The sequence below is a fragment of the Staurois parvus genome, unplaced genomic scaffold (genome assembly GCF_062004578.1).
Source record: "Staurois parvus isolate SC_StPar_1 unplaced genomic scaffold, SC_StPar_1.0 ptg000262l, whole genome shotgun sequence".
Taxonomy (NCBI): Eukaryota; Metazoa; Chordata; class Amphibia; order Anura; family Ranidae; genus Staurois; species Staurois parvus.
Window position 1 is genome coordinate 2,356,899 of NW_028318058.1, and position 25,482 is coordinate 2,382,380.

Sequence of the window (25,482 nt, forward strand, 5' to 3'; positions counted from 1 at the left end):
TTTTAGACACATTGAGGGACATTTGTCATAACGCTTTGCAGTTTTTGCTTCTTCTTACATTTTTATTGCAAGATAGTGATGTATTGTTTGTATACGATTTGTGTAATATGTTACCTGCTATAAAAATGAACGTACTCTGTCCTGGTCCTGTATGTATCTCATAGTGCAGAGCTGGTGAGGACCAGGGGCGGACTGACAACTCATGGGGCCCCTGGGCAATAGGAGATCATGGGGCCCCTGTGTCCTTGCCCAAACTCAAAAAAGCCTATGAAAAAGGTACCAGGGGTATCTCATGGGGCCCCCTACTGACCCCGGGCCCTCGGGCAGTGCCCGAGTTTCCAAATGGTCAGTCCACCCCTGGTGAGGACCATCCCCTCTGGGCTGCTATCCCACTTGCTCTCAGACAGCAGCACAGAGGTTTCCAGGTACATGGTCAGTTATAGGTTGAGGGACTGATGGGTTCAGTTCTACCCCATTTTTACCAGTGAAAGCTCTGGGGCAAGCCCTGCAGCAGGAGCAGCATAGTTACATAGTTAGGCTGAAAAAAGACAAAAGTCTATCCAGTTCAACCAAAAAAAAAAGTTATAATCCTATACCCACAATTGATCCAGAGAAAGGTAACCCCCCCCCCCAGCAAAGCATGATTCAATATGCTCCTGCAGCAGCTTCCATCTGGTCTCCCAACCCCAGTCCATTGGTGGTCAGTAGGAAGGAATATCTGGAGAGGCTGCAAAAAGAGGAAAGAAAGAGGAAGCTGCACCTGTATATCTTTATCATAAGATATTATCTACCATTTCAAAGCAAAGCAGCCTACTGACATGACAAGGAGGCAGTAGAAAGTGAGCAGAACAATAAATCATGAGACTTTTTATATACTACAAGGGCTATGGATCTGTATCAGTACAAATGCTGCAAACAATTGGAATATGCAGCGCCATAAAACAAATAATAAAATGTTAAGCATGAAATCTCAGCATAATCACTGGGACATAATATCAACACCTTTAGTAAAAGTCTGGTATGAAATGACTAAACCCAGTAGGAAATGTTCCTGTGGACTTGAACATATGTGGGATGTACAAAAACAGCAAGAACTTCAGATGTTCACTCGATCTAAAATCCTGAAGAAACTAGTACAATAATGTGCTTACCACAAGAACATACAAACTGAGCGTTGTATGCATGTCATCAAGTATACCATCAGCAGCTGGAAAAGGGCCTGGACGGAAATGAGAACGGTAACCGGTTATCCACGTTAGACTCTTGAGGGCCTCAGCAAACACTCAGGGGTCACATCTGGTTCACCGGTGGGTCCAACGACATCCAGCCTGGTCCTGGTGGTACTTCTCCTGAGATGGTCCACCTTACACGGCTCACAAATAACGAGCCAAAGGCAAAAGGTACTAATGGTGAAGTACGTCTTTATTGTAATATGTCAAATAAATTGGTATACAACTCACATTTGGAGTTTCAGGTGATCTCCACGTATATAACAAAGATTCCTGGTGGTCAGTGGTTCCCTGGTGGTTAGTGGCGTCTGCTGGGTGGATCCCCTGACATGTTTCGAGCTCCAAGCTCGTTATCAAAGGGGTCCATGTCAGGGGATCCACCCAGTGATTATGCTGAGATTTCATGTTTAACATTTTATTATTTGTTTTATGGCACTGCATATTCCAATTATTTGTATTTTGATCTGAGGTGCTGAGGATTGCCTTATTTGCTAGCTGCCGATATTTTGTTTTTTGCGCTCACTTGCCTTATCTTTGTAGATGCTGCAAACCTTTTTGAGGAGGATGGGGAGGAAGTGGTAAAGCTGTCACTTGATCACTGAAGTTCAGCTGTCTGCATTGACTGCATTGACAGCTCCCGTATTTTTTTAGTACAAGATAAATAAGTTCTAGGGATGTTGATGTGAGTTGCGTGCAACTGCGGCATTATGAGTTGTAGAATTTAAATCAGCTTGACCACTTCATCACAGATGTGGCTTTTTGCTTTGTCCTTTTTCCATATTTCTTTTCACTGTTGCAAAAATTCCATAAAATGACTCATATGTCACCAAACAATGTACTTGGTTCCATATTCTGTAAAAAGAAGGTGGAGAAGGAAGGGTGCTGGAAGGTGGTGAGACAAAAGTGGCAACTGCTTCTGTAATGATTAATGTCACGTTCACACCATACATGCAGAAAAACTGATGGAAACAGATTTCACTTGCAGAGTCACCAGTTTACATGAGTTTTCATGTTTTATACGTGTTGCAGATTTCTGCTCTGAAAAATCTGCACGTGATACTAGTCTTGTGGTGTGAACAGGGCACATGGAGAACAACTGATTTTGTTGTGCCCTTGCAGAATGTGTGCAAAAAGCTGATGTCTCTGCACCATGGTGTGAATGAGCCTCAAAACTTTTCAAGGAGAAAAAGAATGAAAAGAATATAAAACAGATGAAAAGTACGCCAAAGCATCTTCTGCAGATCGGATGTATGAATAGTAAATATTTTCAAGCAATATGCAGAATATTTGCGATATTCATATTCTCCATACTAAACAAATAAACATATTTTTATATTTTATTTCTGACCATAATATTTAAAGAAAGAAAATATGTATAAAACTGCTATGCATTCCTATTACACTACAGTACATTCAGGGGCGGACTGATCATTCGAGCACTCGGGCACTGCCTGAGGGCCCAGGGTCAGTAGGGGGCCCCATGAAATGCTCCTGGTACTTTTTATAGGCTTTTTTGGGTGTGCTTTGAGTGTGGGCAAGGACAAAGGGTCCCCATGATCCCCTATTGCCCGGGGGCCCCATGAATTGTCAGTCCACCCCTGAGTACATTACATCCATGCGACAGGTGCACATTTTTTGGATAATTTGACTGTAAGGGCTTACATATACATTTTTTTTTTTTTTTCTTCTGACCTTTATTTGTGAAGGAGTGATGAAGGATCTGGAACACAATATTTTTATTTTTTTGGCTTTACAGTTTAGGTTATCCTGGATTGTACTATTTATCTGTGAATAGAATAGAATATCCAAATAGATTTTTCACTCACACAAGTTAAAGTCAATGCAATTCAGAAGCATCATAAAAGCATTTTCAAATGCGTCCCAAAACTGATATCAAACTGATCTCAAATTCAAACCATTTTCCCTGTGAGTACCTGAAAGCATGCTGAGCTTGGCTTGCTTTTAGCATAATGGTATAAACCTCATATAAATGTGTACATAAAATGGAAAGTCATTTGAAAGCGTACTAGAGGCTTCAAGCTGTCAAATAATTATATGTGCTCATATGAAATGTGCATGTATGTGACCTTAAAGGCTTAATGATCAAAGTGACCCAAACTCATTTTATATGGTTGAACACAAATGAAATTATTTCCCTGCTAAGTTTATCAAAATACAATAAATCCTGACTCAGAAACCCAATACCCTCATAAATCATGGAGTTAAAGTGGCTCTAAAAGTGGACCTGCATTTCAACAGACCTATATACTGTATAGGTATAGGTCCCAATGATAAGAAAGCCAACAATCACTGCTAAACCATGTCATAATCAAAATATCTATAGGATAAATGTTATTACAAAATGCCAATCCAATGCTTCATCTTTTGCCGCTGCTCATTATTGTACTCTTTTCTTCCTTTTGCTGCAATTAGGAGCCTTTGGAGAACTGTCCAATAAGCAATGTGAATACATACAGTATGTCTGGTGCAAAAAGATCTGATCATTCTATCTATCAAAAATGGTCAGAAGCCTTCGTGTATAGAAATGTTAAACCCACAACAGTAAAATCAGTCTATATATGCAGTAAAGCATGCTTATTATACTCACTGAAGAACCTAAGGGGTTAATCCTCTGCATTGAGTAAAAACGCTGTTTGATCCTGACTTCGCTGATCCTCCCTTTCTTCCAGTATCTCTCTTATCTCCTGATAAGTCATATTGTGTGGAGTCACTTTGCACATGCTCAGTTTGGTGTGTATTGCTAGAGAGGTTTTTTTTTTTCTTGGAAGAGTGCATGTGATCAGCACAGGTCCAGTCAGCACTGTCCAGACACTGTCCAGACAGAGGTCAGAGGTTCTGCATCCTCCTAGAGCAAAATGAAAACTCCTCCTAAAAGCTTTAATTGGTGCTTGGCTGGACACTGATAGAAGTGACACGATTGCTCTAACTGCTGATGAGAAAAGGTATTTAGCAGTTTATATTTACTAAAATAATTGCATTTCCATGTTGTTTGTACTGTAGGAGACCAGATATAGTGAATGCAGGGTCCTGGGTTTAGTAACACTTTAACAGAAATATTAGATTTAACTTTTCAGAACCTACTCTATCAACAGGGAAAAAATGACTTTGCTATTATACAGTACTGTATATGAAGTTAGCAGTAAGGGCCTATCAAACAAAAATGGATAATGTAGATGGAGAATAAAAAAAAACATGGTTTACGAAACCACTTGAGAAAACAAGCAGGCGGATTCAAATGACACTAAACTCAGGTCTGAAAAAAAAATATTCCATTCAAGTATGTACTCTTAACTCAAAAAGTACCTTCTATTGCTCTCAACATCTCTAGACCTCCTTTTTCCTTTTTTTTGGCTGTTGTGATCATTCTTCCTGATACAGGGTGGCTATGTTCATTCTCCATGGTCCCACTGTATGTAGAAACATAGCCACTCTATCTTGCTCATTCTGGAGATTGACTAGAAACTATGGATTATGGGATTTGTAGTGTACATAGAACAGTGTGCATCACCACAAGTAATGTGTACTGCTTGTTCCAAGAAAACAGACATGAGGGGGGAAAAGAAGAAGTTTATAGGTGACAGAAAATCACAGTAAGAAATTATTTCATGAAAGTGTTACTAAACCCAGGACCCTGCATTCACTATATCTGGTCTCCCACAGTACAAGGAACATGGAAATGCACTTATTGTAGTAAATATAAGTTGCAAAATACCTTTTCTCATCAGCATTTAGCTCAATCTTGTGACTTCTACAAGTGTCCAGCAGAGCACTGGTTAAAGCTTGTAGGAGGAGTTTTCATTCTCTCCTGATTATCCTATGAGGCTGCATAACCCCTGGCCCTCTGTCTGATTGCTGATTGGCCCTGTGCTGATCACATGCACTCTTCAAAGAAAAAAACCTCTAGCAATACACACCAAACTGAACAGGTGCAGTTTACCCCTAAGGCTCTGTTCTAATAAGGATATAATTTAGTGTCACTTAAAATAAATGATTTAAAGTGTGGGAAAACCTTATTTTTTTATTGTAAAACAAACTTGTTCTACATATTATACATATTTGCCATACATATTTTAATATATTATATATTATTATTATTGATATATTATGTAAAAAAACTGCTATTCAGATTCAGTGCTTTATTTTTTACTTAGGTCATACCACAAGCCCTTCAAAGTTGAAATCAGCTGCTCTGCTCATGTAAAACATATATACTTTACTAAATACAGCAATATGAGAAAGCTCATAGCACCCTAACACCGAAAACATTTTAAAATCCCCTTAAACTTACAAAGGAGCCCTCTGGAATTGAAATACCAGTTGAAAATCAGTTAAGTCCATGCAAATAAGAATATTTTATCCCAGGTGTAGAAATATTATACATTATTATATTAATATACTATACAGTTTATACCAAACATAACTGAGAACATTATTATCCAATATATCGCAAACTTATAATACTAACAAAAAGGAAATAGGTGCTGGCATTACAAAATAGAAAAGTGAAAAAATAAACTAAGATCCTGGGGAGGCCATAGCCCTTCAGTCTTGCAGGATGTACTGAGGGCATCCATAAAGTTTATGTGTGGTATACCAGAAAATATCATTTTATTTTGAAAAAAAATTTGATTGAGTTTAAAAAATGTGCTCATGTCTGATCTTCCTTAAATAAAGCAAGCAAATTATAATGAGCAGCAATGGCCACTGCAAGTTATTGCTGTTTTTCTGGCCAATATCTTTTATTGCAGAAAGTTTGAACCAATTAAATGGCAATGTGTTTTTGTCCTATATATGGCAGCTCCATGACATTTTTTGAAGTATCTGGGGAATTCAATACTTTAACTACTCTTCAATATGCAATATATATTTTAATTGGTGTGAATTGGATAGCATTCCATATTTAGATGGCAAAGAGGAAAACAATCAATAATTACAAGCGATCTATGGAAGAGGTTTATAAGGAATTAGGTAAGAATTAAACAGACTCTATATTGTGTGTTATGGCTTGTCATTGACAATTAGCTCTTGAAGTTTTTGTTCTCAATCATTTAAATGTAAAAATCATCTAAAAGATAGCAAAAATTTCTAGTAATATAGTATGTAAATACAGAAATATTTAGAGACATTCCAGAAATAAAAAATATAAAAATGAGAGTTATAAATAGCATCAAAGGTCTAAAAAAAAAAGGATCAAAAACTAGGTTGGACCAATAATAGGCAGTAGTGGTGAGTGCTTTTTTAACCTTTAACTTTTGTCAGCAGTATTTGGTTTTATATGTGCAAAAATATCCCTAACTACTACTGTATTTTTTATGTAAAGAAACACCTTAGATCTACTTTGATAAGAAATTCCTTTCATGTGTATTAACATAGAGCTGCATCAAAAGGAATTTAGCCCCATTTGGTTCCCTGTATTTCTTTAGTAGAAATGTTATAGAATAGGTATATAAATATTTTCTCTGTTTAATAGCACTTTAATTACTTTGGTATTTTGCCCACAATATGTTTTTTTTCTTTTCACAAAGCTCTGCTATTTATGTCTTGGATATATTATAAAATTAGTTGGAGGCATGATCTATTTTGAGAAGTGGTGCAGCATCATCAGTGTGGTGCAACATTTGTGGGTTTGGCCTATTTAGCTATGGGTCTCTAAATGACTGGGTGAATCCACTATTATTATACTTCAGTACTGTTCATATGGAAACAGCAGTAAGATGACCATTAGTATTCATTGAGATAAAATGCTAGTAACACTGAATGATTGAGTGAATCCAACATTGTTGGATTTGCCTACTATAGACTTCAGTGGGATTTGCCATATTCTCTGACTTTGAAATAGGATTCACCAAACCCTTGGCGAACTGAGCCTAGGCAGATTCTCTCATCCCTTTTCTGTATGCATAATGGGAAATGAATGACACAGACTAAAGGTATGCATCTGTAAAAGTTCTATTGAAACTTTTAGGCAACTTGAAGCATGTTTGACCTACTATACTTGATATCCATTTATTCTGAAAATGAGGAAGACATTGAATGTAATTTGTATTTATAGTCATATCTTTAAAATTAAATTAAATACTAATTTTTTTTTTGCTAAATAAAGATAGAGCCTATACTTGCCTGCTCTGTGCACCGATATTGCACAGAGAACTGTTCTCTCCTCCCTCCTCTGGATGCCTCCTTAGCAAGCTGTGTGCTTTTGGGGCACCTGCGCTTGCATGCTCCCGAGCTGTGTGTATCCATAAACACATACAGCGGCAGTAAGTCCTGCCCCTTCTCCACCTTCACAAGAATTTGGCTGACAGCAACCTATGGCCTATGGCTGATCTCAGTGTCTCCTGTGAGACCAGAAAGTGAAGGGAGCAGTGCTGCAGCTGGGACAGTGTTGGATCAGTGAAAAGAGTCAGGAAATTGCTTAGAAATGGGGGGCTAAAACAGGTAGTGGGGGGAGTCAGGGTTACCTCAATATAGCGAATGCATTAAGGAAAAAATCCTTTGCCTTTAGAACCACTTTAAGAGGTTGTTATGGATATACTTGTACAGATCTGTTTCCACTGCTGTACTTGCTAAGTATGTAATGAAAGCTAAGTAAGTAATTCCATCATGTATGTCTAAACACTAAGTGGCATGCATCTGAATCTTTGTTTGCTAAACTATTTGAAAAGAAAGGTAGAAACACAACAATTAACTTGTTAGATAATTCACTGAAAAATATGGTTTATCAATTCAAATGTCATATTCTCACACAAGAAGGAAACCAATGTTCTAACGTTAGGTATTAAAAATGTAGGGTGAAGGTGTTACTTTGATGCTCAGAAGATTGTCATTACCTGACAATCAGCACATCATTCTTGTCTTGAGTAATAATCTCATTTTAGAAATATTTTTACTACTTCTCCACTGAGAGCTTAAATAATGTTTTACATAATCTCCTGTTTGTTTAAACATTAATTATTTCCTCGTGCTTATTTAACGAGGATTTCTACATAGGGTGGGTAGGTGTATGGATATGCAATATCCTTTTTTTCTATTTCTCCAATCCAGTGATATTATGGTGGTAGGTTCAGCAGCCACCATCCCTCGGCTCTGATCATATTGCTCAGCAGGCAGCCTGTTGTCAGTGAAATCTTAAATGAAGCCTACAACTCACTGGGGGTTATTTACTAAAACTGCATGGTACAAAATCTGGTGCAGCTCTGCATAGAAACCAATCAGCTTCCAGGTTTTATTATCCAAACCTAATTTAACAAGCTGAAGTTAGAAGCTGATTGGCTACCATGCACAGCTGCACTAGAATCTGAATGCTCCAGATTTAGTAAATCAACCCCATAGTGTTGGAGTGTCAAAAATTAAACCTGTAGAAGACAAAATGCACTGCAATGCATGCTAAACCATACTGGAGTGCAGCGCGATTCAAAGCACACAGCAGCTCCACTCCTCACCAGGGGCGGACTGACAACTCATGGGGCCCCCGGGCAATAGGGGATCATGGGGCCCCTGTGTCCTTGCCCAAACTCAAAAAAGCCTATGAAAAAGGTACCAGGGGCATCTCATGGGGCCCCCTACTGACCCTGGGCCCTCGGGCAGTGCCCGAGTTTCCAAATGGTCACTCCGCCTCTGCTCCTCACTAGAGTTGGGCTTGATGTTCGAGTCAAACTTATGTTCAACTTGAACATCGGCCGTTTGTGTGTTTGGCAAACACAAGAATGGTAAGGGCCCCACAATGCACTGCTTCCTGACAGTGCAATGCATTGGCCAATCACAGCACATGATGGCGTCACAAGAGGCAGGGCCACCCAGTGGCATCAACCAGGTGACCCCGCCCCCTTGTGATGTCATTGCAGTATTTAAGAACTGTCCAGATTCTGAGTGCACTAGTTTTAGTAAATCTCCCCCACTGTGACTGCATCCATAGCACTGCACTAAAAGTAGACACATGGTGGTTGCCGAGCAGTATGTTGCAATATTTCAGGATGGTGGGAAAGCATGCACTGTATATGTTGAATTATGCATATCCCTCTTGATCAAGAGATCTGTAAAAAATGGATATTGGGTATTTATATGACAATACAAAACACAGGGTTTGATTTACTAAAGGTAAATAGACTGTGCACTTTGCAATGGCGGTTCGTCTGAGCTTAGCAAATAATAAAGCTCCACTTTACAAAGAATACCCAATCACATACAAGGAAAATAAAAAAACAGCATTTTTTACTGTGCATGATTGGATGATGGAAGCTCTCATTTACTAAGCTCTGGAGCAACTGCACGTGCAAAGTGCATAGTCTATTTGCCTTTAGTAAATCAACCCCATAGTTTTATTCCTTAATAAAAGCTATATGTAAGATATTAGTTGTCTTGTCATATTTTTTAAAAGTCAAAAACCTATGTAGGCCTCATTTACTAAAGCTTCTAAATGAAGAAATGGCATTTTTGACTTCTATGGTATTTATTTCAGGTACTTATATAGCACCGTCAATTTTACACAGTGCTTTACATATGTATTGTACATTCATATCAGTCCCTAACCCTCAAGAGGTGTACAATCTAAGGTCCCTTTACTCACATTCATACATACACATACTAGTGCCAATTTAGACAGGAGCCAATTAACCTACCAGCATGTCTTTGGAGTGTGGGAGGAAACCCAGGCAGGCACAGGGAGAACATGCAAATTCCATGCAGGTGGTGCCATGGTTGGGATTTGAACCAAGGACCTTATTGCTGCCAGGCAGACGTGCTAACCATTTAGCCACTGTGCTGCCCTATGGTATAATTTAATAAAAGACTGCATAGCTGTTTGTCCATTGAAAATGGCAAATTTATTTTGTGTGAATGGGGCAAAATTGAATGTTCTCCAACTATATTCTCTGAAATTCGAATGTCTAATATAGAAAATAACACATGATGGACAATAGATGGTGCTGAGAAGCATACTTATTTCCTATGATAATCAGCACCATCTAGTTACCATAATAAGGTATTTTTCTCATTCACACATTCAAATTACTCCAAATGCAGGCTGGGGACAAGACATCTGAGGTGGTACATGTGATTATGAACAGAATGAGCAGCCTTGGAAGCATTTGTGTCCAGAGCCACTTATCTGCTTCTGGTTTTGTGAACTAATTAACTAAGTTTATGTTAGTGAAAAAGGTAAACCTGTGTTCACTTTGAATACCCATTAATGTGTAAGCAAACCTAAGAATACAGAATACATTACGAAGCCTAATAACTAATAGGGCTCATTTGGATGGCCAATAAAGGCTGTTCACCACTAAGGATCAGTCTTCAATGGGGATCACAGGAGTTTGCAATCAGCCATAGCCAGGAAGCCTGTAAAATCATTAACAGGCTGATAGACACTATGGCTGCTACATGACGTGTTACATGTGATTATGAACAGAATGAGCAGCCTTGGAAGCGTTTGTGTCCAGAGTCACTTATCTGCTTCAGTTTAGGGAAGGGCCCTCTTGCCCTTCCCTAAACTGTATAAACATTTACTAAACAAAGATATTTCTAAAAATTTTTTAGGGCCCATTCACATCAATACACTGTGCTGAAAACCTGTGTTCTGTGTGCACTTCCCACACTGCGTTTACAATGCACTGGGTGTGCGATCTGGTGTCATTGTATTCCTAATACCCCAAATGCAGATCACAAACGCAGTGCGTTTGCCTGCACAAGATTGCGTAATACCACAATACGTTGCAGTTGCAGTGTGTTTTTAAAAGTACTGTAGTGCATGCACTACTTTTGGTGTGATCCAGTGCAATATCAGCCCATAAAAATGAATGGGTTGAAAATTGCATCACACTGAAATACACAGGAATCATATAGGAATTTGGACCGTGTTCCTGCGCTTTACAATATAACGGGAGACAATACAGCAACAATACAGTTCAATACAGGAATATAGGTGAATGGATTTTTTTTAATTTCAGTCTGAACTTTTGAAGGACTTCAATTTGACTTGATCAGCTATCTTCTGGCTTGGCTCAAAGAAATACATACTTTGTTTTTTTGGGTACATAATACAGTTGTTGACTGCTGATTCCTGCTTAGTAAACATCTGGAGGTGTAAATTCCATTGCACCCACAGATCAGCTTATAGATGAGAAGAACATTTTTTCCTGAAAGGATTGAAAATACTTTTTTCTTAATTTCTCATTTGAATTTTACCAGGATGGCATTTGTGACACCCATAGACAACCTCCCTTCAGTCTTGCCCTTTTGTTACCAGGATGGCATTTTGGCACCCAAAAACAACCTTTCCTGATCTCATGTTTTACTGTCTGGGGCAAGGAGAACAGTTTCAGCAGTTAGGCACATCTTTTCCTTTAACTAAAAATTGATTGGCCAGCAAGATGGGGCTTGCTATAATGAAATAGTTCCTCCGTGCCATTAACCACTTGCCTACAGGGCACTTTTACCCCCTTCCTGCCCAGGTCAATTTTCAGCTTTCAGCGCTGTTGCACTTTGAATTACAATTGCGCGGTCATGTAACACTGTACCCATATGAAATTTTTAGCATTTTTTTCACACAAATAGAGCTTTCTTTTGGTGGTATTTATTTGCCACTGGGGTTTTAATTTTTTATACTATAAACGGAAAAAGCAAAAAATTTGAAAAAAAAGTTTTTCTTTGCACTGATAGGCAGCACTAATGGGCACTGATAGGCAGCACTGATGAGGCGGCACTGATAGGCAGCACTGATGGGGTGGCACTGATAGGAATTGATGAGGAGGCACTGATGTTGCTGCACTGATATGCAGCAATGATGGGCACTGATAGGGGGCAATGATAGGAACTGAAAGGCGGCACTGATGAGCACTGATAGGCGGCACTGATGGGCACTGACTGGCAGTACTGACTGGCGGCACTGACTGAAAGCTTAGACTGGCAGCACTGATGGGCGGCACTGTTGGGCACTGATGTGCACTGATGGGTGGAACTGCTGGGCAGCACTAATGGGTCCACTGATGGGTGGAACTGCTGGGCGCTGATGGGTGCCACTGCTGGGCACTTTTGGGGCTGCACTGATAATCAGGGCAGATGTCCTCTGTGACACTTGCCGGTTATTGACAGTGTTTTCCTCATGTTGTTCCGTGAGGAAAGTGTTGCTGATAACCTGCAACTATGTATCAGCAGTGCCATTGGACACAGCAGATCACATGGTAAAAGGCCGCTATGATCGGCCTTTTACCTTGTCATGTGATCAGCTGTGTCCATAAGACACAGCGATCACAAACAGCGCTGGGTGCGTACCACTGGGGGCACGTTGCGGGAGGACGTCATATGACGCCCTCCCAGAACTGGACAACCGTGCTGTAGTCATCATTCGCAATAACGCGGTTGTAAAATGGTTAATATATCATTGGGTTGGTACCCACTTGGTGACACCATAGGGTTGATTTACTAAAACTAGAGAGTGCAAAATCTGGTCCAGCTGTACATGGTAGCCTATCAGCTTCTAACTTTAGCTTGTTCCATTAAGCTGTAACCAAAAAAAACCTGAAAACTGGTTTCTATGCAGAGCTGCATCAGACTTTGCACTCTCCATTTTTAGTAAATTAGCACCCATGTAAGGCTCATTTACCATCAAATCTAATAATGGACGAACACTTTTAATTCCCTAAATATGTTTGGCTTTACATGCTGAATGTTAGGCTTGGGCATTAGGTGTAACTGTATGTAGAACTAACTGAGCCCCAACTGCTCCCATGCCCTCTTGCCCTTCCCTTACCATTAATGTGCCCCACTACAAACATCAGATTAGCAGTTAACCTGGATTAGAAGCCTCAGTTCTTGTCTTACACCAGCAGGCCGGTCACTGTTGTTCCCTAGGCCCTAAGGACCACAGAAGATGCAGCAATATAAAATTGGCCAGCAGCAGGGCATTTTTTTAATGAGGGAGAATTGGCAAAAATGTACTAGAGAAAAAGGAAACAGGCAGATGTTTTGTGTTTTGCTGCAAGAATTAGGACCAATGATACAACTGTGAAAAATTGACCAGTGGCAGGACAGTTTAAATGAGCAAGGATAGGTCCAAATTTACCAGAGACAAAAAGAGCACAGGCATGGGATTTACTAAACAAAATGCTAGTGGCGGTGTAAATCTGTCTGGTAGCAGGACAGTTATAATCATGTGTAATAGGTCTAAATAGTGTATGCCTAACTTTTTTTTTGTGAACAGGGGTAGGGGGCACAGTGAATTGGACTGCTATAAATTGAGGTTATTTAGGTGCATACTGTTTTTGCAGCTCCAAAAACAGATGATCAGTAATGCTGCACTTTGTACCCCTCAACCTCAAGGCCTTATCAACATATAAAAATTAAAACTCCTTCCCCCAAAAAATGAAAACCCCCAAATACCACCCATGAAAGCCTCAAGGTGAAACAACAGAATATTGATCTAAAAAAGGCCCTAGCAACATCCATATAGCATATGGAAAAACTTACTTCTAAAATAATACCCATAAAAACAAAACCCACTTATGTAAAGCCTTGCTGTAAAAAAGGAGTTTTCCCTTAAAAGAGAAATAAAGGAATTAAAAAAACAAACATTCATACTCATTTAGGTGAATACAGCATCAATCCAATGCTGCATCTGTACCCACTGCCTCTAAAATCGAGATCAAAGGTTGCTGATCGCTTGGTTCCCAGTCTTCAGTGAGCAGAGAGCCGGTGACTGTCAGTCACCTGCTCTGTGCTCTGCCCCTCAGCGCTCACTGGAGTGCCAGGCTGGAGTGGGGGTGGGAAAGGCTGGCTCAGGCTTTCAGCAGTTTGCTGAAAGCCTGAGCCAGCTGCTGGTCCATGCATCTAGGTGGATCCTGACATTAAAGTTGGGATTTTTTCAGAGCCTAGACCGGCTGAGTGACATGCTGTTGGCTGAATACGGGTCACCAGAGTGCAAAACAAAGTGCACTCTTTGATTCCCCAGAGAAGAAGGTCCAAAACAGCTTTGCTATCAACATAAAATAAAAAATATGTTTCCCAGTAACTGAAAATTCCAAAATACTGTCCCCTAGAAACAAAATTAGAAATAGTTTCCTAGTGGTCCCTAAACTTTCCCTATGCAGTGTGTCAGCTTTCCATATCCTTTCCCTACAGCAGCTTCCAATACACCAACACAATGGCTACTCTGTGCCCCCCCCCCTTTTTAATGAGGGTCTGACTTGTCAAAAAGTACACTTATTGGTCATTCTAAGCCTTTTTGGAGCCATGCAGAGCATTATAGTTATAAATAATTTCTCCTGTATGAATGTGCACACATTTCCTGGGTTTGGTAATCTCAAGCCCATTGGCTTCCCCTCAAACACCTGGGAGTGATGAACCTCAACCTCATCCCTAACAATGAACTACTATTCACCATACCATGCAATGTTCACTTCACTTTTTTTTACAAATTAGTGTAAAAGAGGTAGTGATGACAGCATGAACAAAGTCTTGCTCTAACTGCTTGTTTAGTGTTACCAACAATGGCTTTTTCTATGCCTGAAGTTGTCATTATGGAGTTAAAAATAAACGACTGTAATTAGGTAAAGTACTTCGAGAAGTGGAGGTCAACTTGAAAATCATATAGGACCTCAGGTGTGGCTCCTGACACTTCCAGAGCAGTGCATTTTCGTGCATTGGGGTGCATTACATGAAGTCGGGCAGTCTTTTCAAAATTAATCATCTATATCGCTCCTCAATGCGCAAAAATGTTGATTCTGCTGAATTTTTGATGCATATCACAATGTACACTAAGTAACCCCCCAGTGTTTGTATCAGTGAGTGCAATAATAAGCCCCAACAATGGTGTCAGTGGATACAATAATAGTCCCCAATATTCGTGTCAGTTGATGAAATAATAATTCTCAACACGGTGTCAGTGGGCTCAGTAATAACGCTAACATTTGTGTAATTGAGTGTAATAATAACTTTCAACATTGGTATCAGTGGATTCAATAATAACCCTCAGCACTGGTGGCAGTACTAATAGCCCCCACCATATTTGTGGTCATTGGCAGTGAAATGTAATTCCCCCACCCAACTGCATTGTTGGTCAGTGGCATTAAGATTTAACCCTCTATGCCCCATACAGGTAGTCAGTGACAGTAAAGTTAACCACCCATCTCCCCTCCTGCATTGGGGGTCATTGCAGTGAAAGTTAACCCCCCTGCATTGGTGGTCATGGCAGTTAAATTTAAATGCCCATGCCCTTGCACCCTTGCATTGGTGGTCAGTGGAAATTAAAGTTGACCACCATTCCCCTGCATTCATGGCTATGGCAGTGAAATGTATCTCCCCTGTCCCCCCCTACATGGGTTGTCATGGAAGTGAAAGTTGACCCCCCGCTTAGTGGACATGGCAGTGAGAGTTAATCCCCATCCCCCCAACGGTAATCACTTACCTGACCACACTCTCCTACTCTGCTCTCTCTTGCTGCTCAGGCTGGGACTTTGCTTCTACTGTGGCAGAGATAACTGTTTTCTTCATAGTTGGATGCTGGAACACAGACAGCATTCCAGCACCTGACACTCGGCTGACACTCCACTGACTAACTGGAGCCCATCAGCCTGCAGGCTGCATATGGCCCATATGCTATTTGTTGGGCACCAGGGAATTATAGAATTGTAAAAAATATTGTGGTTATGTGTTTATTACATTGGAATGGGCTTTGAACCAAAGAAATCCATTTAGTTTCATTCATCTTTAGTTTTGGGTACTGAGAAAAATATACATATTATCCTTGTGTGTGGGTAATGAGGCAAGATGAATTCTTCTGCCAGAAAGAGCAAGTAGATTCTGTAATATTATGGGTTCTGACTGGTCAGTTTTTAGGTGGAAGGCTTGTGACAGCATTTATTTGTTTATTATTTCAGGCACTTATATAGAGCTGTCAATTTACACAACACTTTACATATATATATTTTACATTCACATCAGTCCCTAACCCTCAAGGGGTGTACAACCTAAGGTCCCTAACCTACATTCATACATACACATACTAGGGCCAATTTAGACAGGATCCAATTCACCTACCAGCATGTATTCGGAGTGTGGGAGGAAAATGGAGTACCGGATGAAACCCACACAGGCACAGGGAGAACATGCAAACTCCAGGCAGGTGGTGCCATGGCTGGGAATCAAATAAACAACCATATTACTGCCAGGTGGAAGCACTAAACATTAAACCACTGTGCTGCCCATTTATAAGCAAAAGTGGGGTTACCGTTGGAAGGGGGTGTCGTCTTCACACAGGCAATTGGTGTATTGCAAAGCTCAGAAGCATGTGAAATGTTTTACATGTTTATGAAATGTATAGAAGAGTTGAGGCAGCACAGTCAGTACAAAGCTCAAGGTTTCACAGAATGCTCAGTCATCTATATAGGTATGATATGGGTGCTTGCCCTATTTGGTCAATGTACCCCTTGGAGGATCATCGAAAGCAGCCATATAGGATCCCCTTGAGTGTCACCACAAGCTTAATATACGCATTCATACAAATAAACAGTGAATATCTGCTTTTGTAGAAAAAAAGAAAACATGCTTTCTTGCTTTCTGCAATTTTGCTGTAACTTTGTTCCAGACAAGGCAGCTGAAACAAATGCCTGCAGAAGCATCGTCTATTTCTCTTTTAGCTTATGTGTTGCAATATTTATCAAATCCTTTTCACATGTGTACTGTATGTGATCACAAATGTTAGATGCTTACAAATGGCTTCTTGTCCTACATTTGGGAACTATTCTAAAAGAGTAGCAAGTAAAGTGTTGCAAGATTTATCAATAAGTGCTCCTTCTTCTTTTATTGTTGAAAGCTGAATTTCAGGCAAACAAAATCCACTTATGGAATACGTGTGTGAGAGCTGTTGAACGTGGCAAAGTATTTCTAGTCATTCATTCTTGAGATTTACACAATTCTGCCAGACAACACAGCCAACCTGTAGACATGACTTTACTCTAATACTGTTAGGCCTTGACCCTGCCCCAGACTGTTATTGGATAGTGAAGGAGAAGCAGCAAACTAATGAACTCCTCTCTATGACTCTGCTTGCTCTCTCCCACCACCATGTTTCTTGTTAGCACATGAGCACTGCGGCTCAACTGATTGGCCCCTTGTGCTTCTTCTTTATCTATCAGTCTGAGCTCTGCTGTACTAGGAATTGCAAGAGGAAACTGATACCAAATCAAATTCAAGTACATGCAATAGTTGTCTTGGAAAAATACATTTTATGATTTCTAACCACTTACTGCCCAACGTATTGTCAAATAGGGCTGGGTGGGACCTTTGTTGTTCTAGGTGGACATCATATGACATCCTCCCAGAATGTGCCTCACTATGGGGCCGCACTTAGGTGTGATCTGTCACCGGCTGTGTCCACCAGACACAGCTGATGATTGATCACTGTACCGGCCCGCTTTCGGTGACCAATCACAGCAGATCATATGACAGTTGTAAATAAAGAATGGCTTTGATTCATGCCATTCATTGTGTACAATTGTGTTGCTAGCTGAGATTGGTCAGAGTGATCACATGGTACAGACCATCTGCACCATGTGATTAGCTGTGGCCAACAACAGCTAACCACAACAATATACACTGAATTAATCCATTTCATTCAGTAAAAATGATTGCTTATACCAGTGAAATTCACTGGTATAAGCAATCATAATGTGTAAAAAAAATCCTAAACACTTCCCCTGAGTAGTGCAATATTACTATGGTAACACTGTATTGCTCTAGTCATTGTAAAACAAAAAAGGAAAAGAAAATGTAATGAAAAAGAAAAAAAATATTAAAAATGTTTTTTTTTACATACTGTCACCAATCAGTGTCCCTGATTACCGACACACCATATATGATGACGCTGTACTGCACCGTTGACAGTATGTAAAAAAAAAAATTGTAATAAAAACTATTTTAGAAAAATGTCTTCAATTTCCAAAAAATTGTGACAAAAAAATTACAAATTACAAACTCACCATGCCTCATACTAAATATCTGGGACTGTTTACTTTCCAAAGAGTAGTCATTTGGGGGATATTTGTACTGTCCTGGCATTTTCATGCCAAAAATGAGATTGTCAGTACATCAGGATTGATTTTTTCAGACATATATGCCGTAGCTTTCCTACAGACTAAATAATAAACATTGATATGGGGTAGTTTCACCAAAAAGATGCAGTGGAATAAATTTTGGCCTAAATTTATGAAGAAAGATTATTTATTTGCAAAATTTTATAACACGAACAAAGAAAAATGCGTTTTTTTTTTTTCAAAATTTTCAATCTTTCCTTCATTTAGCAAAAAATCCCCCAAAAACCCAGTGATTATTAAATACCACCAAAAGAAAACTCTATTTGTATTTAAAAATGATACAAATTTCATATGGGCACAGTGTTGTATGACTGCACAATTGTCATTCAAAGTGTAACAACTATAAAAGCTGAATATTGGCCTGGGCAGGAAAGGGTGGGGGGAGCTGCCTGGTATTGAAGTGGTTAATAAACACCTATCAGAATTGGACCTTTATGTGACTAGGGTTCAGTTTTAAGATGGATTTTTAGGCCTTTGGAAAAGGTTAGTTATCCACCTGCATTCTTTAATTTCTACAAGAGTGAATATTTTTGTTAGGTAGGTACTTCAATAAAGCTGGCCATACAGTAGTTATTTTATTTCATTCAACCAGCAGGTTGAAAAAAAAAATTATGCAATTCTCCCATCCACACATTCAATATGGATGAGGGAATCCTGTGCTATTGTGTTCTTATGGTGGGGAGTCTTCCCCGCCCTCAGAACACATTGATAATTGTTGCCGGCTATACCTGGCAGCACTGGTCCTTTGGGAAAACCCAACAGGCTGGTTGTATACAAGTCAATTGGTCCCTGCTGAACTGGGTGAATTTCGATCCATGGATGGCCAGCTTAACAGTCTTTAAGTTTATGGAAGCACTCTTTTCTACAAGACTTGTGGCTAGAGTATAATAGATTTCAAATTGACCCTCTTCACTTCTTTCTTCAAAAAACTGTGGTTTCTTTGAATAGAAATACTGTATTTTCTCAGCAGTAAATAACTCTTTTTTACCTTGAGGAGATAAATTCAATTTATGAAGTTTTTAATATATAAAAAAGGTGTGCTGTGCTCTGTATATTGGTGTCAATAAATCTCTGCAGTTTGTCTCATGTTGTTTGACTAGCTGCTGTTTATCTGCTATCAATAAGTAGCATATGGATTTTGCTGTATTATTGGAATAACAATCTTTTCATGCATCTACAAGCCTCTGTATAAAATATAAAATAATCATAGTCACTTCCCATCCCATTGCAAAGTTACCTGAAATGGTTTATTTTTAAGGCACTAGATTTTACCTAATTAACTATTTGCACCATTGAATGAAATAATAACTCCAGAATTTGATTTATCAGCAGTAGTCTAGTTAAGTCACAGCTCCAGCTCTGTAATTAGTAAGGACCATGGACATTGTTTATTGACTAAGCTATAGCTGTGACTAAGCAGGTAGCATGTGGGACTTCTGCAGACAGACTACTGCTCTAACACAAAAAGCAGCCCTTTTTTGCAACCTGCTGCCCAGGCACTGACTTTTTTAATGATACTGGAAATTATTTACAATCAAACAAAAAGAAATACGTTTCCATATTAGTATTTTGCAGCACCCTTAGCTTCACCAAAAGATATGTTCCCCAACAAATTGTACTGGGATTTTTAAGGCAGCTCAAAACAAATTATATAAACATCTCTATAGTTTTATCACACAATTGTTGTGAAACATCATAGTTTAACTCATAGCACAAATGTTAATATCAAACATACAGGGAAGTTGCAAAAATGCCTGTACGCTTGCTGTAGGCTGAAAATTGGTATTCACCCTCTCCTGTAAACCAGAAGATAGCGAAAACTGAGTAAACTTCATCTGAAAAGACCCAACGCGTTTCAGAGCAATAGTCTTTCTTCAGGGGTATGCTGAAGGGGAATGATGGCCCAGAAACATTCTACAGAATATAGTGGACATGAATGAAAATTAACAATAACATCACTAATGATATACAGTCAAAAAATCCTACATACCATCCAATTGTATTTTGTAACTTAGCTCGCCATAATTGCAAGATCTTCTCTTGATATACTCACCATCAACACCTCAGTGCACCAGGGCTAGATGGAAAGAGGGCTCATGGGGGGGGGGAGGGGAAACTAACCCCCAAAGTGAATTTCTCACACAGGGATTACCGTGATATGGACAGCGGGACCACTTGAGTGGCTAAAGATGGCCAAAAATGAGTCTATAAGAACATAATATAAGCATTTACTACACTATATGCCCTCATGGCTTACAATAGAAATGATCAAACAAATAAATGTCATATAAAAAATCTAAGAAGTCAAAAAATAACAAACTTTGTTATATATAAGATGGGTTTACTAAGATGAAATAGCATATCAACATAAAAGACTATTAAGGGTGAAGGCATATGCATATGTTTAGATATAAGTATATAAGCTCCACAGTAGCTACGGGCTCCCTTCACCTAATATTGTCCGGACAATTCAGGCCCTATCAGGAAACTAAGCAAGATATTAAATATAAAACATATATAGATCTATGTTTATGAACTTTCAATAGTGAGGGTGTATATATATATATATATATATATATATATATATATATATATGTATAAGTATAAATATATAGGCTCTACAGTAGCCACGGGCTCCCTGCACTTAATGCTGTTCAGACAGTTCAAATCCTATCAGAATCTAGACAGGATACTGGATAGACTGTATGTATAGATCTAGGTACATGTAAGAATTCATTTACACTAACACAAAGGTCTTCTTATAAAAGCACTGGATATGGATAATAGTCCAATGCATGATTTGATGTCAGTGGTACACCGCATAGAAACAGAAAGTCAAATTCAGCAGGGGGCTTTTTGACTACTCCATCAGATCCTCCCAAAAAGATTAGTTGTTCAAGGAAAAAGTGTAAGAGTAGCCCTTTCTTACCTAGATCCCCAATTAAGTCTCATGAGGCAAGCTCATCGTGATGTGGCAACTTATACATCAGAAGGTCTGCTGTGTACTGCATGGATCAAGATTTAAATATGCCGTCAGAACGTCCATGCATGCGCAGTATGTGACATGAACTGCACATGCGCAGTTCCACTGTCATGGTGACAACCCCGAGGCATCCACGGGCAGGATGACATCACGCGTAGGCGCCTAACCGGCACACAATTCCAGCAGACTGGCAGACACTAGTAATAGGGCAGGATGGATATGCCCAGAAAGGAGGGAAGTGGATGGTGCAACCCACCACTTCCTCTCAAGGACTGCTGGAAAATAAATAGGGCCGGTCGTGAATAAATGGAGAAAAAACACTGAAAAAAACAGGGGAAGAACCAATCAAGGACTCCCAAGTTTGTAGGCTCTGGATCACACCATGGTGACATCTAGTAGTGGCAAAGAGAAACATGCATACAAGCTGGTCATTGAAATAGACAATACAGCTGAATATAAACAGGCTAAATACAGACATGATCAATGTATAATGCATAAAACTGGCAAGCATGAAACCCAGTGTCTCAAATCTGGGAAATTATAAAATATGTAGATTATACTTCAAGGTCCAAAAATCTGGGAAGGGAAACCCCATAAATATGCAAAATGACATACAAGGATGGACATATGCCTAAAATGATCTTTCCCACTGATTATGTCAGTATTTCTGTGCTCAAAGCAGTAAATTTTTTTGCATGGAAATATGTTGTTTTTTTATTGTATGCCTGTAATTCTTAGGAATAAGTCACTGAAATCTGTCCGAACAAGAGTCTAGTAAACATCCCAGGTATGATAAAATTTTAAACACGAAATAATAAATTATAATATAATAAATAATCATAAAAAATAATAATAAAATAATAATACATTTAATTAAATAATGTAATTAAACCAAAAACACTGAAATTTGAAATAGAGCGCCAAGTTCGCACATCACTGATCTTAGTCGCAAAATTGTTTTCAGTGTCTGATGACGATTTTCCCCACGAATCATTATCACTCAATTCTGCAAGTAGTTCTAATTTACTATCGCTGTTCTCTAGCTGGTCTAACACAGCTTTGGACCTAAAGGGATGCTTTTTGGACGCCGTGGACGTTTCTTAGTTGCCAGGCAGAAATAACAGTAAAAATGCAGGCAGGGCACAGGCAAGCACAGGGACAAAATGTATGTGAAATGCTTTGATACAGTAATATTATACTATGAGATTTTAGTGTATTGAGTGAATGTCACATTTAAAAATTTTTGAATTTCCCGCCGGTTCTGTCCCCCGTACGTCCTGTATGTCCCGACACTCGCAGGGAACGGAACCCGGAAGAGGGATGCTGGCATCGGCTGGAGGAGATGGACGGGGACGCTGCAGGGGGGACATCGCGGGAGCAAAGGACAAGGTAAGTGCTGGAGGGAATCCCTGAGCAACGCTGCAGGGTAATCCCGAGTGTAGCTCACTTTCCACCATGAATATCTCTAATGTGGCGACCTAGAGGCAGATCAGGATTCACTGATTTCATACTGGAAATATGGCGATATGCTCGTTTGCAGAATTCAAGTTTTGTTTTTCTGATATAGAAACCTCCACAGTCACAGCTTAAAAGATAGACTACTCCTACAGTCTTACAATTGGCAAAGTGTTGAGGCCTATATCTATTCCCATTTGGTAGAATGGTATTGCTGTCAGTATTCATGTATTGACAACAAGGACAACCCCTGCATCTAAAGGTGCCCAAGTTTTTACAGGGGTCTTTTTTGGAGAAACCTACAAAATCATTATGTACCAGATAGTCTTTCAAAGATTTTGCTTTATGGTAGGTTATTGTAGGATTCTCCAAAATATGGGGACTAAGTGACAGATCTAGTTGCAAGAGATGCCAGTATCTCTGAAAGATTTTTCTAATATGTTGGTGCTGTTTAGTATATCTCATAATAATGCTGACGCTTCTTGTTTTTTTGGGGGAAGATTTTTTGGAAAACAGGAGATCCTGTCTGGATTTCGCTTTGGCTTTTCTAAAAGCTTTTTTGAGACATGTAGGGGTATAGCCCCTTTGGAGTAATCTCTCTTTCAATTTGGCTGCTCCATCGTTCAAACAATTGCATCTAAGGTGCAAGTACTGACTGTATGGAATTGATGAGATAAGTGACCGAGGGTGTGAACACTGAGCATGGAGAATTGTGTTACCTGCTGTGGCTTTCCTATAAAGGTTGCTTGTAAGATTTCCATTTGAATTTTTATTAATTGTGATGTCTAAAAAAGTAATCATAGCAAGATCATAAGTCATCTTGGTATTCTTGTTCATAGCATCAACACAACGTAGGAGTAGGTCAGGGGGTTCCTCCCAGATGAGGAAAATATCATATATGTAGTGATACCACATTGTGATATGATTGGTCAAAGAACCCCACTCTTCGTTCGCAAAAAAGGTGCATTCCCACTCCCCCAGGTACAGATTGGCATAGGATGGGGTGCAGCATGTCTCCATGGCCACGCCCTGCACCTGGAGGTAGTGGGAACCCTCAAAAATAAAGATATTGTGAGTTAAAATGTATTCCAATGCCAGAACAACAAATTTGTTCAATTATTGATCTTGCTTATGTGACTGAGTACTTAAAGATGGGAATTTGTATGACTTTTTTCTAAGTATAGAAGAACTAAATTCAGAGTTTTCAGGACTAATGTGTTGATTAAGTAGAATCTCAATATCCAGATGATCAAAAAGATAGGCTGGGGGTGCTTCATTGAGGAGTGTTATAAGGTCCTCAAGGGCCTGGACCTGTTGATCAGAAGTTGATTTATATTGACTAAGATCTTTAGAGAATGTACTTTTTAAAATAAGCTGGCGTGAAAATAGTTGTAGATCTTTCAAAACTTCAAACTTATTGACATTTTGGTCAGGACAAAAGCTAAGACCTTTTGTAAGTAGCTGGATTTCATCATTAAAAAGAATATGTTGGGAGAGATTAATGATGTTACATTCACATTTGAATTTAGATTTCTTAGTGCATGGAGATTCCCCATTATTGGCTACAGTCCTCCCTATATGGGGTCTAAAAAAGTCTCAGTAGAATTAAAAGGAATAGGAGAAGAAGCCATATTATGTGATTGGGAAGAGTAGTTAACTGTAGTATGGGGGCTGTTCCCCAAAGGCCTAAGGGGGTGAGAGGCGAGGGGGTCATTACATGCATTACCTGCACCCGCCACCAAAATGGCCCCAGGAAAATGATTCTCCATGTTATGTAAAGGGGGGCCCTCCAAAGTACATTTTTTAACTTGATTGTCCTGACCATCATCTGGTACAAATCGCTTAAATGTTCGTGGGCCTTGATGTCTAACAATCATCTGAGAAGATAGAGAGGAATTAACTGATGAGAAGAAGTCTCTCCTTCCTTCATTCTGTGGCATGCCTAGGTTAAATCCCCTACCATTTTTGTTTCTGAAGTTCCATCTATATGCCTGTACCTCCTGGAAGGCCAAATTTATCTTTCCAAAACTTTTTGTCTTTAGTAACCAGGATGTCTTTCATAAAATTATCCAGATGACATTTGGTATTTTTCTCCTGCTCTAGGAATTGGGGGCATGTTTTAAAAGGTACAAGTTTGTTATTGATGAGATCAATTTCTTTATCTAATTTCGTCATGTGTTTTTTATATTCATTAATGAGTAAACGCATCATCGTTTGTGTACATTGTTGTAAATTATTTTCCCACTCCTTTTTGAAGGTGTCATCTAATTCATCAAGGGTTGGGAAAATTTGTGTACGCACACCCATGGGATTAATGTCTTTTTTAATATATTGCTCAAAGCATATTACATGCCAATAGAATGCAGCCTTTTTCTCGATTGTTCTGCTGAGTTGAAACAACAGAGTGGATATCTCTGAGTCTACAGATTCTTTCTTACCAAAATCTCTATAATAGCCTGACATGAGGTTATCCCATTCTTTTCCTTGAAATGTGATCATTATTGCCAGTAACCAAATAAAAAAACAATAATTTTCCATAAAAACAAATCTAGAGGACAAAAATATAACACTCAAAATACACAAAAATAATTAATTGTATCTTAATATAACTAATGTTTATATCATTTGTTTTGAGTTGCCTTAAAAGTCAGTACAATTTGTCGGGGGAACATATAGTCTTTGATATGTTGGCAACTAGAGAATGAATCCT

The 25,482-nt window shown here is 39.2% G+C and overlaps 1 pseudogene; it reads right to left on the reverse strand.

Moving 5' to 3' along the window:
* Positions 1-23,888: 23,888 nt before the first annotated feature.
* LOC149459349 (uncharacterized) lies at positions 23,889-25,271 on the reverse strand (annotated as a pseudogene).
* Positions 25,272-25,482: the final 211 nt, after the last annotated feature.